A 14,187-nucleotide genomic window follows, 5' to 3' on the forward strand; every position below is an offset into this window, starting at 1 on the left:
TGGTTTGAACTAACAAGGAAGTGGAGGGCTGAGGAAGGGAGAGAGTGGTACCTTATACAGTGAGTTGACAAGAGTTGCAGACATCTGAATGTGAACAAGAAAGCCAGACGCATGCAGCAAATCAATTTAAACATATCAAGTGTAGTGACAGGCACTTGCTGAGACCAAAAAAAAAGTTAATTTTGATAAAGAGGAAGAAGCCGTTCAGATGACATTCTCTGGTTTTCGTTACTCTGCACTGAATGGAATGCCTAATAATCCGAGCCACTGCTTTATTACGACAACTGAAGAAGTTATAGGTTCTGTTTTTATTATAAAATTCTGGGAGCCCTGCCAGTGTTTCAGAAATCACATCCAAAAATTTATTTTCAGAGGTTTTGCTAATAAATCATGACTTTATATTAAAAGACCTTGAGTTGATGTATAGATGTTTGGCCTACTTAAGGAGGGGGTGGTGTTGGTGGTGAGGGGAGGTAATGTTTGAGGGTGAAGAATTTGGCTTATTGCTATCATTTGGACACAATAATGAGTGAGGAGAGGTGGAAAATGGGCCACTAACTCACCAGCATCATTGTCTAAAGTCACCATTCAGTTCAAGGCTTCGGCCATATCACAGTAACGTCATGGAGCAGAGCACTGCCACATTTTACACACCATTAGATTTCAGAAGGAGTTTCAGGAACAATTTAGAGCAGAATTCCTGCATTGTTTATTTCAGTCACACTTTCATCCCCTAAGCTGCATTAGATTACCTTAACTCTGTACACAAACCACTTTTATTCTATAACCCTATGTTTTGGTTTGTTATGTGAACAATTTGCTGCACTTCAAGCTGTATATGACTCAATTTTCACCTCCCGTACAGCCTGTTGAAATAACTGGTTGAATTTAAATCGCTACATACTCTCTGCCCTCTCGACCTACCCCAATTCTCCCTAAATTGATTTCTAGAGGTATGATTCTAACCAACGTCCAGATCTGCTGGCCTCCAGTCTTTCACCCAACTGATCATTTTCACATGAGAGTGTGCCAGACAGCTCATCTACTATGAGCGTCATCCCCTTGGAGTGTAGTTCTTTCCTCATTCCAACATGGGGACAGAGACACTCCCCACTCCACAATAATTGTGGAGGGCAGAGAAGGAACCCCAGTTGCTGCTGCTGATGTACATGGTCTTCCAGAAGCTATTTTTAAAAGATGTTGCATTACAGACTTGTGAGCAAGCTCATGGAATAAAAGGAAACTGGACACAAAGCTGGCTGAGTGACAGGAACAGAGAGTGATGTTGAGAGGTTGTTTCTCAGACCTGAGGAAAGTTTATAACATGGTTTCCAAGGGGTTGCTGTGAGGGCCCCTGCTCTTTTTGATACATAATGACCACGATGTTTGCGGATGGAAACGATGCAGATTGTGAGGAGCATGCTTTAGATTTCTTAGACAAGCTGGTGGAAAAGATACCACAATGGCAGATTAAACCACCAATACACCTTAAATCCCAACTAGCACCCTACCCCCAAACACCTGGCCCGCCGAGCTGGGTTAGCAATTACCACCCTCTGGTGTGGACTTGTTGGGCCGAAAGGCCTGTTTCCACACTGTCGGGATTCTGATTCGCCCAGCTTCTTCTTGACCACACCTGACTTGACCCCCTATCACCCAACTATCCGGACCCTCCGATGTCCGCATAGCCAAACCTGATGAGCACCCAAGGCAGCAACTCTTCGTGACTTGACTATCCTGACCTACATAGTCACTTGCCATCCTGAGACATCAACCACCTGGCACCGTGCCCCCTTGCCACCTCGCACACCGCTCAGCTGACACCCCACCTACCAAACTATTTACAGTCACCCATTCACTCAGGCTGTCAGTCACAAACACGCTCAGAGGATCTGGCACCTTTAATCATTTACATACTGGAATATAGAAGCCTGTGTTATCAAAAGGCGTGTACGTTTTTTGTTTGTTGCTCTTCTGAGAACACCTGCACTGAGGATGTTCTTGATCCTTCCGCCAGAAGTTTAGTCGGAGAGATCGTTGGGGGGGGCAGGGAGAGAGAGGGGGAGAGAGAGGGAGGGAGAGAAAGGGAGGGAGAGAGAGGGTAATTGGATAGTTTTCTCTCTGATACCGGAAACAGCATTCTGACTCTGTGGGAGATTTGGATTAACATCTTAGAATCATTCATCTGTACCGCACTGAGTGATTCAAACTGTGCTATCAGGTAGAACACATCAATAAATATGAACTTCATCACACTTCAGAAAATCTCCAAGCCCAATTAAAAGTGCTCACTTACACAACAGAGAGCATGTTGTATTTTGCTGTGAGCTCTGACAAATGAATAATGTGACGGGCAAACACAAGAGGAGTCTACTTAGTCATCAGGAACTGCCAACTTTCCTACAAACTTACAACAGACTGATAAAGGACTCTACAGTGAAAAGGCTGTGATTGAACAAACAATTATACAAACTGGCGAATTAGCCAATCATTTATCCTCACTTCTAGGTGACTCTAACAGTTACAAATACTGCTGGCAACAGTCTGTCTCTGCAAGTAGCACTCACTTCATGTTCAATCACCCAAAGGTTTAGGGAGCTCACTAATTAAAACCCATTTATTTACCAACTGTAACACATTTGATCTCTGAATTCATTATGCTTTTAATAGCGCTTTTTCTGTTACTGTGGCAGTCTCTGTTTGGAGCTAAATGCCTCTCTCTATGCTCTGTGAATAGATATCTAGAAAGAAATAAAGTTACTAACACAAAAATGTAGGATGACATGTACACAGCAGGGATAAGCACATGAATACGAAAGGTTTGAAGGGATATGGGCCAAACACAGGCAAGTGGGACTAGTTTTGTTTGGGAACATGGTTGATGTGGTCTTGTTGGACTGAAGGGTCTGCTTCCATGCTGTATGGCTGTATGACTCTAACCCATCCACTTTGTGCCAAAGATACCAATTTATAACATTAAAGTACAAAATCCTTAAAATTATATAGGATAGGAGGAGGCTATTTGGCCCATTATATCTGCTAGTTCTAGTTAAGAGCTTTTCAATTAGTTACATTCTATTGCTCTTTCCTCATTGCCCTGTAAATGTTGCCCTTCAAATATTTACTCAGATACTTAATTGTGAGAGAGCATTTAGAAACCTGTAAAACAGCATGCAAATAATTAATCTAAGAGAAAATACATTTTGCAATTAAATAGTCCAAGGTTTTACAAGGAGGATAAGGGGCTCACTCAGATAGAAATGGAACAGTTTGGAGAGATCCTTACTTAGGATTCTTTCACTTAGAGCAAAGTCACATCTGAGTCTGTGGATCAATTCACCTTTGTGAAATCCTCCATATAATCTCCTTATTCTTTCTGAGTCCTAGTTCATATTTTGCCACAAACATCTTACGTTGTAAACTGCCTTCTACCTCACCGCTCACAAGCCAGTCATTAAAATAAAAATTACTCTGGTAACAGTCAATAGGGGATATGAAAAGTTTGGGTTTTCACACTTTCATTCACAATTCCAAATCTAATGCAATCCCGTTTGCCTGGAAAACGACAGAAATTCCAGGTGATAGCACACCACTACCTCACCGACATCTGCATTACCACCTTGAACCGTCGAAAATAGGAGCAGAAGTAGGCCATTCGGTCTGTGAAGCCTGCTCTGTCATTCAATACAATCACAGTCTGATCATCCAACTCAGTCCCCTGTTCTTGCTTTCCACCCCACACCCCCCACCACCTCCCCCATGCCCTTTGATCCCTTTAGCCTGAAGAACTATCTAACTCTTCCCTGAAAACATTTAAAGGTTTGGCCATAACCGCTTTCTGTGGCACAGAATTCCACTCTCTGAGGGGAGGAATTAGTATTAGATCGAGGAAACAAAATCATAGCAAGGTAATCAAGTTCGATCTATGCCTCGTCTATGCTGCTGTGTGCACTAGGAGTAAATGTCATGGTGAATGAACACATTCTGTCTAATTGGATTCTGCTAATCCTTAAATAGACAAAGAGCAATGTTTTCATAAATATTTAATGTAATGGCATCCCAATATAGTTCCTAACGTTATATTTATACATCCTGTCAAGCAGGATATATAAACGGGAAGGTTTATTTGAATCTAATTTAAAGTTGCATTTCAGTGATGCTCAAAAGTATATCTCACTACAGCCACAATGAACAATTCTGATTGTATTATGAGTTCATCACCTTTAGGAATGTGGTGCTGGTTATTTCTCCCGGCTGTAGGGTTGGCACATTCCTACCGTAAGGGGCTGGAATTCACTGGCAGAGGGCACTCAAATTTTCCCTGCCCATGGGTGAGGTTTCTGACTGGCAAAAGACTGGTAAAACTACCCCTTCTCAATCAAAGCAGTGGCCCATTCAGTATATTATTCAATGGTTGGTCTGTAAGGACGACATGGCTGATGCAGAGTAGAGCTCACTTTCTTTGGTACCATATCCTGGCACACAGTGGGCAGCTCCCCCTGGCATCTACATCCCATCAAGAGATTTCTTTCTTGCTTTACTGCATTACAACTTTGTCTACACGTACAGAACTGTGTCTCACTTAAAGAAGTCATGGCAGGGCACTTGGACAAGTTCAACGCAATCTGGAGGAGTCAGGTTTTGTGAGAGGGGAATCATGTTTGACCAATCTATTGGAATTCTCTGGAGGAAATAACATGCACTGTGGGCAAAGTAGAACCAGTGGACATTTTGCACTTAGAAGGCCTTTGATAGAGTTCCACATCGAATGTTATAGAACATAGAACAGTACAGCACAGTACAGGCCCTTCAGCCCACGATGTTGTGCCAAACTTTTACCCTAAACCTAAGGTCTGTCTAACCTCCACCCCTACCTTATACTATCATCCATATGCCTGTCTAATTGCCGCTTAAATGCCTCTGATGAGGTCAACTCCACTACCCTCTCCGGCAATGCATTCCACGCCCCTACCACTCTCTGAGTAAAGAACCTACCTCTGACGTCTCCCCTATATCTACCTCCACTCACTTTAAAACTATGTCCCCTCGTACTAGCTACCTCCACCCTAGGAAAAAGTTTCTGGCTGTCTACTCTATGTATACCTCTGATCATTTTATACACCTCTATCAAGTCACCTCTGATCCTTCGTCGTTCTAAAGAGAAAAGCCCTAGCTCCTTCAACCTTTTCTCCATTCCAGGCAACATCCTGGTAAATCTCCTCCGCACCTTTTCCAATGCTTCCACATCTTTCCTGTATTGAGGCGACCAGAACTGGACACAATACTCCAGATGTGGCCGAACCAGGCTTTTGTATAGCTAATTATGTTATAGTGGAAAAGAAAATCTCATGGAGTAGGAGATAGCATACTGACAATGGATAGAAGATTGGCTGGCAAACAGGAAATGGAGAGTTGGCATAAATGGGTCTTTTCCAAGGAAGGATCACTCGATTTCTCTCCACAGATGCTGCCAGACCTGCCAAGATTTCTCAGCAATTTCTGTTCTTGCTATAAATGGATCTTTTACTGATTTGCAAGCTGCAATGAGTGGAGTACCACAGGGGTCAATGCTAGAACCGAACTGTTTATAATTTATATAAATGACTTCGATGAAGGGACAGAGGGATGAGGCTGAAAACACAATCATTTGATTGTAAACCAAATACAGAGAAAGCATGTGATTAGCCATACTGGGATGCAAATTTATGTTGTGACCCGTAAACGTTGTTGAACTAGACCGAGAGAGAGAGAGAGAGCGAGAGAAGGTGCACTCCTCTGATCTCAGTCATAATATTTACCTGACATAGAGGGCTGGCTCAGCAGAGATTTGCCCCTATTAAATAATAGGAAGAAAATGTTAAAAATCCATTCACTCAATTATTCATGAATGAAAAGATAATTGGAATGGTTCAGCAGTTTGAGGCTATATGCACTGGAGTTTCAAAGAAGTGAGATGATCTTAATAAAATATATAAGATCAACCATAATGATAATGAATGACAGAGCAGGCTCAAGGGGCTGAATGGCCTACCCTATTCCTATTTTTCTATCCTGAGGGGATCTGACGGGGTCGATGCTCAGAGGACGTTTTACCTTGTGGGAGTGACTAGAACTAAGGAATATACTTAAAACAATAGGAACCTCCCATTTAACACTGAGAAGGATTTCTTTTCTCACAGAGAGTGGTTAGTCAGTGGAATTCTCTTCCTCAGAGAGCACTGGAGACTGAATAATTGAATACGCTCAGAAGAGAATTACACTGTTTGATTAACAAGGGAGTAAAGTGATATGTGAGGCATGGGTTGGAAGGCAGGAAAGAGAGGTTAGGATTACAATCAGAACAAAATGGTGGGGCAGAATTAACAGAACAAATGGTCAACCCCCATTCCAACTCAAATTCCAACAATGCTCCCATTTCTCATTTATTGGGCTATTATGATGTTTGGACTGTACTGTAAATTACCCAGTGACCGATTCCATCCCTCTCCCTGCTAACTGTCCAAGACCAAAACAGACTGTACCTCCAAATGATCTTCTGACCTAGACTGTGTCACCACCAATAAAACAACTATTTCTACCTTCACACCATTGAATAACTATGCCCCTACTTGAAATCTTTTGAAATCTTCATCCAAGGCCTTCATTCTCTCCAGTCTGACCATTCCAATGGATCTGTAGCCTCCCTCCTACTCTAGCCTCTATAAACTTGAGGTCAACGAAAACTCTGCTGTCCATGTCTTAGCTCACACCAAATTCCCGTTCTCCTAGCACCACTATGCTTGCTGATTTACATTTGGCTTCAGGTTAACCTTCTCAGCCTTATTCTTAGATCCCTCCCTGGCCTTTCCCCTCACTTTCTTGGAGATCTCCTCCACTCCCACAACCTTCAGAGATATTTCTACCCCTCCAGGCTTCCTGATTGTAATCACTCCATCAGTGGGGTCCGTGCCTTCAGTCACATTGATCCTAAGCTCTGAAATTCCCTCCTGAAACCTGTTGACCTCTAAAACTTCCTTTCCTTCCTTTCACTTGCCTACTTCTTTAGCAAAGCATTCGCCATCTGCCCTGATATCTGTTTATGTAGTTCGGGGTCAAATTTTTAAAATTCCAGTGGAGTACCTGGGATATTTTGATATGTTAAAACGTGCTACACAAAATGAGTTGTTGTTGGCTGCAGTTCCAGGAAGTGTGTTTGGGAATATCAGACTGTTAAAGGAGCTAAATATAAAGACAGGCTAATATTATAGGTCCAACCAGTCCATGCCGACCATGTTCCCAAACTAAACTAGTCCTACTTAACTGCGCTCAGCCCATATCCCTCCAAACCTTTCCTATTCATAAACTTCTCCAAATATCCTTTAAACAGTGTACTTGTACCTGCATCCACCACTTTCTCTGGTAGTTCATTCCAGGCATGAACTGTGTAAAAAAGTTGCCCCTCATGTCTTTTTTAAATTTTTCTTCTCTTACCTTTAAAATATGTCCCCTAGTCTTGAACTCCCAGACCCTAGGGAAAAGACCCTTGTCATTCACCTGATCTATACCGCTCATGATTTTATAAATCTCAATAAGGTCACCCCTCAACATCCTACGCTCCTTTGGAAAAAGTCCCAGCCTTGCCAATCTATTATTAATATCTCAAACCCTCCATTCCTGGCAACATCCTGGTGAATCTTTTCTGAACCCTCTCCAGTTTAATAATAACCTTCTGCTGGAAATCAAAGCAGGAGTAAATCTTTCAACGATGTGAATTAATTTGCTGCCTCAATTTAACCCAATGGATAGTGCCACTTCAATGAATTAACAGCACGTGTTGGTTTTTGGAACCATTCATAAATCTTTGCCCAGGAAGGTTGATGGACCTGAATGTGCACAGCGTTTAGCAGCTTTAATTGGATATTCTAATCGGCACAACACAAGAAGCAAATGCAGGGCTTTGTTCTTCCAAACACGTTTCAAGAACATCATTTCACAGGCTGCTACATGGAGAGCTGTGCAGTAATTGGTGACTCCTACACAGTTGCACCAATTTTTAATTAAATTGTCACTGAAGTCAGCTATGAATTGTGGTGTGCGACACATAAAATGCAGGCAGGGTTGAATATCTGTAGGTGAAACGTGAATCCACTACACAGTTGTCAACAATCAGAACAGAACATGGGTGTTTACTCGGAAATTAGCTAGTACTTTGTCGTGTGCTACTGACGGAAAACTCACTTTTAACATGTTTCTCATTCTAATAAGAGGTCACCAAATTTATCCAGCGTTGTAGGTTTTGTGGGGCGGTGTGTAGAGTTCCTGTCTCTGAACCAGAAGGCTCTGGGTTCAAATCCCATCCCAGGTCTTGATGGGCAGGGAAGGTTTTTATAATGTGATCAAACAAATTAAATACTAAACTGCAATCCCTTCAAACACATACCAGTGACAGACAGGGAGAGTGGGAGAGATTCCTGGTCAGCCAAGTAATGAAAAAGAAAATTCACCGATGCCTCTACCATCACTATTTCCATCCTCAAACTCCAGTCTGCATGTAAAAGTCCCATGCCAGTTCTTTGATAAGGTAGTGGTTCTGAAGGGATTAATGCTCATGCTTTATTGGCTCATTCAACTGATATCATTCAGTCTGTGGATGGAGATAAGGAGCTCTGTTTTAGTTCTCAGAGGGAGTAGATGTATCTGTAGCAGCTCTCTAAGGTCCGAGTCATTATGCCTGGGATTTGTGTTTATTGCTATCTTGCAATAAACCTTGTTCCCCGAGAACAGTGCCTCTTCTATAGATATTAGATGGTGGTCTATTCTCTCCCAGTAATCACCTGATAAGCCCAAGCCAAAAGGAAGATGGTGGTAGTGAACTACCTGAAACAACCCATACCCAGTACCACATACCAGCGAAGGTGGCAAATACCACAAGGTGGCAGCAGTGGTCATGTGGTTACCACATCAGTGTAATGTGTAGCTGAAACCTCATAACCCCCAGCAACGTGGGCTCCCCCAGTGAACTCTAACACAACATCCACACATTTCTTTAGGGGCAGCTAGATAAAAACAAGGGAAAAGGGGAAAGGTTATTCTGATGGGATTGGATGAATGGGGTGGAAGGCTACTTGGGTGGGGCACATTCAACACTAGCATGGACCAGCTGGGCTGAAGGGCCGGTTGTTTTTTTCGTACTGAAATGTACTGCTGCAACGCAGTTTAATAAAAACTGGCAGGTTGCTGGTCTTCCAGCCATGTGGCTGAGTTTCATGTGAATCTGAAGAAGCACATTTCAGCAGGTTGCTTCACTTTGAGAGGGATCGTAGTCCAATTCCAGCCTGTTCCAATCTTGCAGCTCTAACAAGGGGCAACCGGGCAGTGGGAGTCTGGTGATTCCACTTTTCTTCCTTTTGAGGGTGACTGCAACAGTCCCAATTACCTCAACTAGTTACCTCTGACAGACCGAGCTCATATCTGCACCTTTCTCTCCCCTGTACCACAACAGCTGCGCTTCTGAGTCACTGCTGAGTTCTTTCTCATCAATAAATTCTCCTCTTAAGTTAACAACCATCCAGTTCCCTCACCCAGAATTTCTCTGTGCCTCAATAGGCACCTTGTCACCAGGTCTCTTCAACATCAGTAGAGCCATTCAAAAACTCAATACCATCCAGGGCAAAGCATTGTTTCATTGCCACCAGGCCCAACCCCTACCCTACCCCCTGTAACCCTGCATATCCCATGGCTAATTCATCTAACCTGCAAATCCCTGGTCACTGTGGGCAGTTTAGCATGGCCAACCCACTCAATCTGCACATCTTTGGACTGTGGGAGGAAACCGGAGCACCCGGAGGAAACCCACGCAGATACAGGGAGAATGTGCAAACTCCACACAGACAGTTGCCCGAGGCTGGAATCAAACCCGGGTCCTTAGCGCTGTGAGGCAGCTGTGCTAACCACCGAGCCGCTGTGCCACCCATTGTATGATGCAGTACAGCAATTTGCCAAGCTGCTTTCAAAGACAACTTCAAAATCCATGCTTCTGCCCTCATTCCCACTTAGAAGGGCAAGGGAAATAGTCATCTGGGAACATCACCATCTCCAAACTAACTTCAAAGTGAGATATCACCCTGACTTGGACACATATTGCTCTTCCTCCATAATCATCAAGTCTCAAACTTGGGAATTCAATAACACGCCTTCAATAACATGCACTGGACACATGAACCAGTTTGTTGAACTGGTTCAACAAAACAGTTCACTATCACAACCTTCTCAAGGGCAACTAGGGACAGACAATCAACTGCTAGACCTGGCTGAAGTGTTAACATCCCAGGATTGACTTTAAAAATAACTGACAATTATAGCTTGGGCCAACTGTTCAGTCCTTCAATCCCTATTTTAATAGGGAAAACTGAAACTGCTTCAATGTAAAAGAAAATAAAATAACCAGCTCACAAAACCAGCATTCACACGAAAGGCTGACATTGGGCTCCATTGTCTACAGAACTGGGACTCTCGGACTCATGCTCATGGAATGACCCAAAGCCAGAGAGGGCAATCTGTATTGCTCAGTTACACAGAGTGGGAGGAAGAAAGCTACAATATAAGACAAGTTGAGCAAGGATTCAGGGTCACAACACCCAATAGACTGAAAATGTTTGCAAATAACTAACAATACAATAAAACCAGAAGGAGAAACTCAGCTATTCTGGAGAGAGAAACAATTAACTTTTCAAGCCCAATATGTCTGCACTTCAGAACTGCAGAGAGAGGTGGAAATGACACGGGTTTTGATGCTGTTGGTCAAAGGGAGAAACGGGGCAAGTGGGTCTCGAAAAGGGTAGGAGGCCAGGGAGATTGGAGATCAAAGGTATATGGGAACAAAAAACAAATGGAAGTGCTGGGGTTGCAGAGAAGAAACAACACATTAGGTCAGAATAGGTGTTAATAGCAGAATAAAGATCAGTCTGAAGGAAAAACATGGAAAAAAAGATACAGATATGGGGTGGGGGTGGAATTAATCAAAATGGAGGATTGAGTTGTGGCCTGAAACTGTTGAACTCAATGTTGAGTCCAGAAGGTTGTAAACAGCCTAATTAGAAAATATGATGCTGATCATCCAGTTGGCGTTGGGCTTGAGTGGAACACTACAATAGACCGGGGAGAGAAGTGTGAGCATGGGAGCAAGACAATGTATTTAATAGCAAGCAACTAGGAGATCACGATCATGCTTACAGACAGGGCAGAGGTGTTCCACAAAGTGATCGTCCAGTCTGAGTTTGGCCTGTCCAAAGTCAAGCAGAGCTGTGGTAGGCAGCAGATGCAAGAGACTAGATTGAAAGTAGTAAAAGTAAGTCCCTGCTTTTCCAGGAAGAAATGTCTGTAGCCATGAAGGAAGAGCTGAAAGAACAAGTGTAATACCTCCTGTAATCACATGGAAAGGGAGGGGGATGACGTGTTAGGGGTGATAAGAGGAGATGAGGATGTCACTGAGGGAACAGTTCCTTCAGAATGCTGATAAGGGACACAGGGGGAAGATTTTTGGTGGATGGAAAAGGTTAAGGAGAGAAATGCAGGAATTGGATCAGAATGGTCGAGGAGCCGATCAGCCACAGTGTATGGGGAATCCTTGGTTGAAGAAAAAGGAAGACACGTCAGAAGTGCCATTTGAAAGGTACCATCGTTGCAACAGATGTGATGGAGATTGGGAGAATCAATTAGAATCCTTACAGGAAGCAGGGTGCGAGGATGTATAATCTAGGTAGCTATGCAAGTCAGTGAGCTTATAGTGAATATTAGCAAACAGTCTATCCCTGGAAACTGTGACAGAGAAGCCTCTCAACTTTCAAATGTAATGTTGATCTTGCTTTTTGTGCACGTTCTTTGCAGCTGTAACTTTGTATTCCGCGCTCTGTTCAATCACTCTATGAACTTTGTACGGTATGATCTGCCTGTACTGCACGTAAAACAAAACTTTTCACTGTACCTAGGTACATGTGACAATAACAAATGAAATCAAATGAAGGAAGGGAAGAAAAGGTAGAGATGGACCAGATGAAGGTGAAAGGAGGATGGAAATTGGAAGCAAAATTCATTAATCTTTCCAGTTGTAGAGAGAGAAAGAAGCAACACCGATGATGTTAAGGATTTACTGGAAGAGAGTGTTCTTGGAGAGGCCTTTGAGTAGGACTGAAAAAAGGCTATGTTCAACATACCCTATAGAAAAAAAGGGCCTAACTAGGCCCCAAATGGGGACCGCAGCCGGAACTTTTATTTGGAGGAAGTGAGACAAGTTATATTGTTCAAGGACAGACAAATCTCAACTGGCGTGCAGGGTGCGGTGGTGAAGAGGGACTGTTCGACAAAGATAAAGATAGTTCGGAGACCGTCCTGATGGCAATGAAGGTGTAGAGGAATTGGACCTCCATCACGAAGAGGAGGTGGTTAAGCCCGGAAATTGTTGGCATGAAGCATGGCAACAGAAGAATCATGAATGTATGTTGGGAGGAGACTAAACAAGGACACAGGAAATAGAGTGAAGATGGGCAGGATCAGACTAAAATGATAAGTCTCTCTTGGCAGTCCTGCGCAGGATTTTGGGAAGGTTATTGAAGACGGCTATTTGGGATGAGGGAGAGAAGCTAGCAACTGGGAAGCTGTGGATGGAAAATCTCTCCGGGAGGAGGTCAGTGACAGTTCTGGAACAAGGACTTGATATTCAGTGGTGGGGATGTGGTCCATGGGCATATTCAGTATGCTAGACAACAATGTTACACCCTTGACAGCAGGTTTGATAGAGCTAGACCAGTAAGAATGGAGTGCAGCATGTTCAGAGGCAGAGAAATTAAGACAGCTGATATCACGCTGACAGTTCTCAATGAAAAGATCAAGACTTGGTAAGAGGCCAGAGGGAGGAGTCTAAGAAGAGGATTAGCACTGGAGAAGGGTGTAAGGGCTTGTTGAGTGCGGAGAGAGTTCTTGTCTGAAGAAGTGAGCAGGAGACTTAACAATGAGGGCTTTGAGGTTCACGAGGATGATCGTCAGTATGGAGTGATTGTCTTGTGAGCAAAATCTAAACTCTAATCACTGGAGAATGAGATGTGACCTCATTGAAATATATAGGCTTCTGTTGGGGTTTGACAGGGTAAACGCTGAGAGGATGTTTCCTGTCATGGAAAAGTCTAGGGCCGGACAGCATAGTCCGAGAATAAAGGGATGCCAATAAAAGACGAAGATGAGGTGAAATTTCTTCTTTCAGAGGGCTGAGTCTTTTGGAACTCCTTGCCACTGAGAGCTGAGACAGTACAGTCCTTTATGCGTGTTTAAGACAGAGATAGATAGATTCTTAGTCTGTGGGGGGAATCAAGGATTATGGGAAAATGCAGGAAAATGGGCAGAAGGAATGTCTGATCAGCCATGATCCTGTTGAATGGTGGAGCAGGCTTAAGGGACCAAGTGGTCTACTACTGCTCCTATTTCTTATGTTCTAACTTGGTGATTTGTTTGTAGAATTCTGGACTCACAGTTGAAGGATCACGATCTAGGCTCAAACAGACAAACTCAACATTGCTCTGTTGTCATTGCGGTGGAGATGTTTGCAGGATGGGTAACCTCATGCTGTCTAAAGGAGAAGACTTCAACAAGGATGTCTGAGTGATAGGAGGGGAAGGTGGTTACATTCTAAGCACCCAGCTTGATTAAACCAGACAAAAGGCTGTTATGTTTTGAATGTTCAAATGCACTTTATATCAGCCAACCAAATCTGATACTATTAATTAAATGGAGGACACTAATGTAATTGCTGCTCACATAATTTCATTATGTTAAGCCTCAACCTTTTAGGTATCAAACATAACTTGCTTTTCCAGGTCTTATAAAAGCTTAGGATTTCCATATAACATAAAAAAACCCCAAAGAACTGTGGATGCTGGAAATCAGAAACAGAAATTGCTGGGAAAACTCGGCATTTCCACGTTGGCTTGACAACAACTGTGTTCACTGTCTCACATACGTCTGTCGCCACAGCCTATTGTGATCCTGAGCTGGTACAATAATGAGCGTGTCTGTCAGCACTCACTCATCAGCTGTTTGCCTGTAATGCCCTTCAAGGTGCCCTGGTTTGGGTGTGTGAATGAATTCGTCTTCTGGGATCTCGGAAGACTCAACGTAATTACCATCATAAATCATACATGCTCACCATCCGCTCTGAAC

This window comes from Rhincodon typus, chromosome 30, assembly GCF_021869965.1.
Source record: "Rhincodon typus isolate 14 chromosome 30, sRhiTyp1.1, whole genome shotgun sequence".
Taxonomy (NCBI): domain Eukaryota; kingdom Metazoa; phylum Chordata; class Chondrichthyes; order Orectolobiformes; family Rhincodontidae; genus Rhincodon; species Rhincodon typus.